We start from the raw sequence: 7,452 nt of genomic DNA on the forward strand, positions 1-7,452 counted from the left end.
CCAATAAAATATTTAAAAAATAATTTTAAAAAGACATCTTACTGAATGGGAGAAGATATCCACCAATGATACATCTGATAAGGGGTTAATATTCAAAATTTATATTTAAAAAACCTCATACAACTCAACACCAAAAAACAAACACACACACAAGCAATTCAATTAACAAATGGGCAGAGGACCTGAATAGACATTTCTCCAAAGAGGATATACTATGGCCAATAGACATATGAAAAGATGCTTAATATCACTAATCATTGGAGAAATGCAAGTGAAAACCACAATGAGATACCACTTCACACCTGTCAGGATGGCTATCAACAATAAATCAACAAACAACAAGTGCTGCGAGGATGCAGAGGAAAGGGGGTCCTCGTGCACTGTGGTTGGGATTGCAAATTGGTACAGCCACTATGGAAAATGGTTTGGAGGCTCCTCAAAAAATAAAAAATAGAATGATCTTATGACCCAGAAATTCCACTTCTGGGTATTTACCCAAAGAAATACAAATCACTAATTTGAAAAGATATATGCACCCCTATGTTCACTGCAGTGCTATTCACAATAGCCAAAATATGAAAAACGACCAAAATGTGCATGAATAGATAATTGGATAAAGAAGATGTGGTACATATGTACAGTGAATATTACTCTGCTATAAAAATGAATGAAATATTACCATTTGCAACAACATGGTTAGACCTAGAGGATATTATGCTAAGGGAAATAAGTCAGACAAAGACAAATACTATATATTCTCACTTATATTGGAATCTAAAGAACAAAATAAATGAACAAACAAAACAGAAACACTCATAGATAGAGAACAAACTGATTATTGCCAGAGGGGATGGGGGTTGGGGAGCTGGGTGAAAAAAGGTGAGGGAATTAAGAAATACAAATTGATAGTTACAAAATAGTCATGGGAATGTAAAGTACAGCATAAAGAATATAGTCAATAATGTTACAACAACTATGTATAGTGCCAGGGGTGTTACTAGACTTATTGGGGAGATCACTGCATAAATTATATAAATGTCTAACCACTATGCTGTATGCCTGAAGCTAATATAAATTAATATTGAATGTCAACTGTAACTGAAAAAAAATAACAATTTAAAGAAAAAGAATAAATTGGGAAGAATCACTCTATCCACTTTTAAGACTTACTACATAGCTAGAAATATATATAATAATTGAAACAGTGTGGTATTGGTGGAGGGATAGTCACATAGATCAATGAAACAAAAAAGAACCCAAAAATAGACCCATGCAAGGATAGTCAACTGATTTTGGACAAAGTTGCAAAAAAGCAAGTCAATGGAGGAAGGACAGTCTTTTCAATAAATGGAGCTAGAACAATTGGACATCCATAGATTAAAAAGTGAACCTCAACCTAAACCTCACACCTTAACAATTGACCCAAAATGGATCATAGATTTAAATGTAAAAATATTAGAAATAAGTAGGAGAAAATCTTTAGGAACTAGGGCTAGGTAAATGGTTCTTAGACATGACAATAAAAGCATAATCCACAGGGCCGGCTGAGTGGCACGATGGTTAAGAACTCGCTTGGGATGCCAGAGGGCCCCGGTTCGGATCCCACATATGAGGGCCAGTGTCACTGCCCTCCACAGCTAAGATGCTGAACAACAGCTCAACCTGGAGCTGGGCTGCCATGAGTCACCGGCTACGGAGTGGGCTGNGGCTCCCAACACTGAAAAGTCTGCGTGAAAAAGATGACCTGAACTTTTCACCAACAATTCATCACAACAATGCACCAGCTCACATGGCACTGTCTGGGAGGGAGTTTTTAGCCAGTAAACAAATAACTGTATTGGAACACTCTCCCTACTCACCTGATCTGGCCCCAATGACTTCTTTCTTTACCCGGAGATAAAGGAAATATTGAAAGGAAGACATTTTGATGGCATTCAGGACATCAAGGGTAATATGATGACAGCTCTGATGTACATTCCAGAAAAAGAGTTCCAAAATTGCTTTGAAGGGTGGACTAGGTGCTGGTATTGATGCATAGCTTCCCAAGGGGAGTACTTGAAAGGCCACCATAGTGATATTCAGCAATGAGGTATGTAGTACTTTTTCTAGGATGAGCTTGCGAACTTAATTGTCTGAGCTCATATAAGCCCAGGAAGTAGAGAGTCTCAAATAAGATGAACCCAAACAGGCCCACACCAAGACACCTCATAATTAAAATGGCAAAGGTTAAAGACAAGGACAGAATCCTAAATGCAGCAAGAGAAAGACTAGTTACAAGGGAGCTCCCATAAGACTATTAGCTGATTTCTCAACAGAAACTTTATAGGAAAAAAGGGATTGGCATAAAATATTCAAAATGATGCAAAGTATGGACTTACATCCAGGACTACTCTATCCAGCAAGGCTATCATTTTAAATTGAAGGAGAAGTAAAAGAGCTTCCCAGACAAGAAAAAGCTAAAGGAGTTCATCACCACCAAACCAGTATTACAAGAAATGCTGGAGGAACTTCTTTAAGAACAAGAAAGGGGCAGGGAGAACATAAAGATAAATAATAAAACATCAATAACTATGTATCTATCAATTACTTTAAGTGTAAATGGATTGAATGTTCCAATCGAAAGACATAGGATAGCTGAATGGATAAGAAAACAAGACCCTTACATATGCTGCCTACAAGAGACCCACTTCAGATCAAAAGACACACACAGACTGCAAGTAAGAGGATGTAAAAAAATACAGTAATACCTTGGTTTGTGAGCATAATTCATTCCGGAATCAAACTACTCGTATTGCAAGACATCGCTCGTTTACCACGTTAAAATGTATTAGAAATGTTTGCTCGTCTTGTGGAACACTCGCAAACGACAATACTCACAATCCAAGGTTTAACTGTACTTCATGCTACTAGAAATGAAAAAAAAAGCTAGAGTAGCAATACCTATAACAGACGAAATAGACTTTAAAACAAAGGCTATGATAAGACACAAAGAGGGACATTACATAATGGTAAAGAGATCAATCCAACAAGAGGACATAACCCTTGTAAACATTTATGCACCCAACATAGGAGCTCCTAAATACAGAGGATGCCAAAAAAATGTATACGATACACTTTTTTTTTTTAAGATTTTTATTGGGGAGTTGGGGGGATGGGAACAGCGCTGGGGAATTGCGGGAAGGGGAACAGACAAGTTGCTGTGGTGGCTCCTTCACATTATCCCCCGTACTCAGGTCCCTGTTTCGGGCGCCAGGTTATCGGAGCCAGCCGATATCTCGAACAGTCCTGAGGGGGGGGGCGTTAGGATTAAAAAAGAGACAGAAGAGAGAGTTACTGGGAGGACTCCAGTAAATACTGAAGCCCCGAGTTTATTTTCCAACATCCTTGTATACATCCAGGGTAGTGCAAAACAGAAGGGATAAACATGCATTACCTCCTTCAAAAGTAGATCATTAACTATCTACTAGATACTTTAAAGGTCAGGGAGACCTTAGGGGGTAAGCCCCCCAGAACACTTCCTTCCATTAACCCAAATAGCTACAAATCTTCTGTGTCTCCCAAGGAACTGGCCTACTCACCATGTACCTCAGTGTTAAGTAAACATCCTCCAGGTGCAAAAAGGAGCAAAACAAGATGCAAAACAATGCATCACTAAAGCCAGCCTGCATGGCTCCCAACATGCTACCCAAAGCAATCTATAGATTCAATGCAATCCCTATCATAACACCAATGGCATTTTTCACAGACCTAGAACAAATAATATTAAAATTTATATGAAACCACAAAAGACCCCAATGGCCACAGCAATCTTGAGAAAGAAGAACACAATTGGAGGTATCAGGCTGCCTGATATCAAACTATACTGCAAGGCTATAGTAATCAAAACAGCATGGTACTAGAATAAAAACAGACACATAGATCAATGGAACAGAATACAGAGCCCAGAAATAAACTCATGCCTATATGGTCATTTAATCTATGACAAAGGAGGCAAGAACATACAGTAAGGTAAAGACAACACTATTCAATAGTGTTGAGGAAACTGGACAGATACATGCAAAAAAAAAAATGAAACTGGACCACCTTCTTAATCCATATATAAGAATAAACTCAAGGGGCCGGCCAAGTGGCACGTTGGTTAGGAGTTGGCTTGGGATGTCAGCTCTGAGCAGTAGGGCCCCAGTTCAGATCCCACATGAGGACCAGTGATGCTGCGCCCTCTACAGCTAAGATGGTGAACAATGGCTCGACCTGGAGCTGGACTGCTGTGAGTCACCAGCGACGGTGCAGGCTGCAGTGGGGCTAGCCGGCAGCAGGCGTGAGCTTTCGTGAGCTGCCAAGAGCCACCATGAGCGGCCGTCCAATGGCTGGCGAGCAACTGCCTCACCTGGGAAGAGTGCAATGATAATACCAACATGGGCCAGTGAAGCAACATCCTCCACAACTAAACTGAAGAACAAAAGGACAGNACACACACACACACACACACACACACATGCATGCAGGGTGCCAAAAAAATGTATACACATTTTAAGAAAGGAAAACTGTATTAAAATCATAATAATATATACCGATAACAAAAGATGAATAGAAGTCAATTTGACTTCTGCAATTACAAGAGGTGTTCAAAGTGGTTACCATCAGCATCCAGAAACTTCTGAAACTTCTGATTATGGCGAACTACTGCTTGAGCAATGTTGACCAAAGTGTCCACTTGCATACATTTTTTTGGCACCCACCGGTATATAGTCATGGAATGTAAAGTACAGCATAGGGAAGATAGTCAATGGTATTATAACAGTTATATAAGCTGTCAGAGGGGTATCAGATTGCGGGGGTGGTTATCACTTTGTGAGGGGTGTAAATGTCTAACTAGTACGTAGCTTTGTACACCTGAAACTAATAAAAAAAGATAAAGAAACAAAAATAATAGTGAATGTCAATTGTAATTGAAAATTTTTTAAAGGGGATGGGGGGAAGGTGAAGGGAAACAAGAGGTTCAAATCTCCAGGTATAAAACACATAAGTCACAGGGATGTAATATACAGCATGGGGAACACAGTCAATAATACTGTGATAGCATGGTACAGTGTCAGATGGCTGTTGGACTTATCATGGTGATCACTTCTTTAGGTATATAAATGTTGAATAACTATGGTGTACCCCTGAAATTAATAATATTATGTTAGCTATATTTTAGTTAGCTAAAATCTTTTTTTAAAATGACAAGAGAAGGCTGAAGACCTGTCAGAGATTGGGGGGGACTAATGAGACATAACAACTGAATGCAATGTGTAATCCTGGGTTGGATCTTAAAACAGATAAACATTTGTTAAAAAACTAGTGACATTTGAATTAAGTCCATAGTTTAGTAAATAGCATCACACCAAGGATAAATGACTGGTTTTGATCATTGGACTATGGCACTCCTCTCTCCACTATTGCAAGCCCCTCCCCCGCTAGCTGAAGCAAAGTGCAGAGGATTTAAAGGGCCAGGAGCCTTTTTTTCCTCCCCTCACCTTTCATTTTTCTCTTTTTTCCATTCTGAGAGCCAGACATTTAAAGTCTAGGATATTCAAATGCAACTACATGTACAAGGGAATTTATAAAGTTACTGCACACACCCAAGGAAAGACTTGGGTTTTAAAAGTCCTTAGAAGAACCTACGTTTATATCTCAGACTCATCTCTGGCACAGACATAGCCTACAGAAATCAGAAAACAAAACCAAAAATTAGCAAACTTGGGAAAGGGGGAGAATCTGATTTCTAGTTATGACCTTATTAGATTAAAATGTACAGTTTTCAACTACAACAACAACAACAAAAATCACAAGGCATACAAAGAAACAAGAATATATGGCCCATTCAAAGGGGCAAAAAGAAACCAACAGAAACCACCCCTGAGAAAGATCAGATGGCACACTTGCTAGACAAAGACTTTAAACAATTCTCTTAAAAGCGCTCAAAGAACTGAAAAAAGATGTGAAGGAGATTAAGAAAACGATGTATGCGTGACATGGAAACATCAATAAAGAGATAGAAAATCTAAAAGAAACCAGAGAGAAGTCCAAGATGGCAGATTAAGCAAATGTTATGCCTATTGCATCCTAGGATCACACCAAAATTACAAATAAGTTATATACTAGAACAACCAATCTCAAGAATCCTCTGAAGACAAGCTGAACAGAACCCATATAACTAAGGATATAAAGAAGAGGCCACATCGAGACTGGTAGGAGGGGTGAGACGCGAAATGGACTGATCCCAAGCCCACAGATGGTGGTTGAATGCCGGGAGGGTCACATCGGTGGCAGAGGTTCCCCCCTGAAGAGGAAGGGGTCCCAGCCCCACACCGGCTCCCCAGCCCAGAGGTCCTGTGCTGGGAAGAGGAGTTCCTACAGCATCTGGCAGTGAAAATCAGCAAGGACTCTGACTGCCCTTCCCAGTGGGGTGGAGGGCCACAGGTCAGGAGGCCCAGGGATGTGCAGGGAAGTACTAAGTTGTATGGCTTTTAGGGGTGGGGAGAGCTGGAGGGACAGGAGCCATTGTTGCCCATGTGTGAAACCTGACAAACATGTGGCCTACAGGAGGGTGCCTTCTTTTCAGTGTTAAGCCCGCTCCCAAAGGTCCAAGTCTGGGATCGCATTGGTCTGGTGGAATCTGCGTGTGCACAACACCTTGATGACGCCCTGGGTCCTCCTCCACCCCCCACTTCCATACAGCTATGCTGCATCGCCAGGGACACTTTTGACTGCTAAGCTGCTGGCCTCACCTCACAAGCTGCAGAAACCTTTTTCGGGCGGCTATGTGCTGCAGTGTCTCTTGGGCAGCTCTTGGGAGTCTGCAGGCCTGAGACGGGCGATGACTGGCCGAAGCATTCTTGGGGCATTTTTGTGGCATGGTTGCAGGCCCAGAACTGGTGCAGAAGCTGAGACTGCATTGACTTTGCAGAAACCTCTAACCACAATGCTTAGCTCCCTAGAACCCCTCCTCACCCACCTAGAGCTGCATTGCCAAGGGCATTCTTGGGGCCTGGGTGGCTGGCCCCATCTCACAAGCTGCAGAGGCCTTTTACAGCAGTGGACAGCCCACAACAGCCCCAGGAGATTTGGGTGGTGGACAGTGACCTCAAACCTGTGCTGCAGCCACTCAGGGTAGCTCTCAAAAATTTGTTAGCCCGAGGCAAGCGGTGGCTGGCAGCGGTGTTCTAAGGGCACTTTAGAAAGTGGTCACAGGGCCGGCCGAGTGGCGCATTGGTTAAGTGCGGGAGACTGGCTCCCACAAGTCCAGGGGTTCCCTTAGGTGGAGACGGAGTCGGCGAGGAAAGAACGCGGAGACAGAGAAGCGTTTTTCAAGAATTAATGTCTCACTTTATTTTTACAGCCTGTCCTTTTTCTACTGGGCAGGTAACTATTTACGTCATTGAGCTGTTTTTCCCAAAGTTGTTTTTA

Source organism: Hipposideros armiger, unplaced genomic scaffold (genome assembly GCF_001890085.2).
Source record: "Hipposideros armiger isolate ML-2016 unplaced genomic scaffold, ASM189008v1 scaffold_7, whole genome shotgun sequence".
In the NCBI taxonomy this organism is placed as follows: Eukaryota; Metazoa; Chordata; class Mammalia; order Chiroptera; family Hipposideridae; genus Hipposideros; species Hipposideros armiger.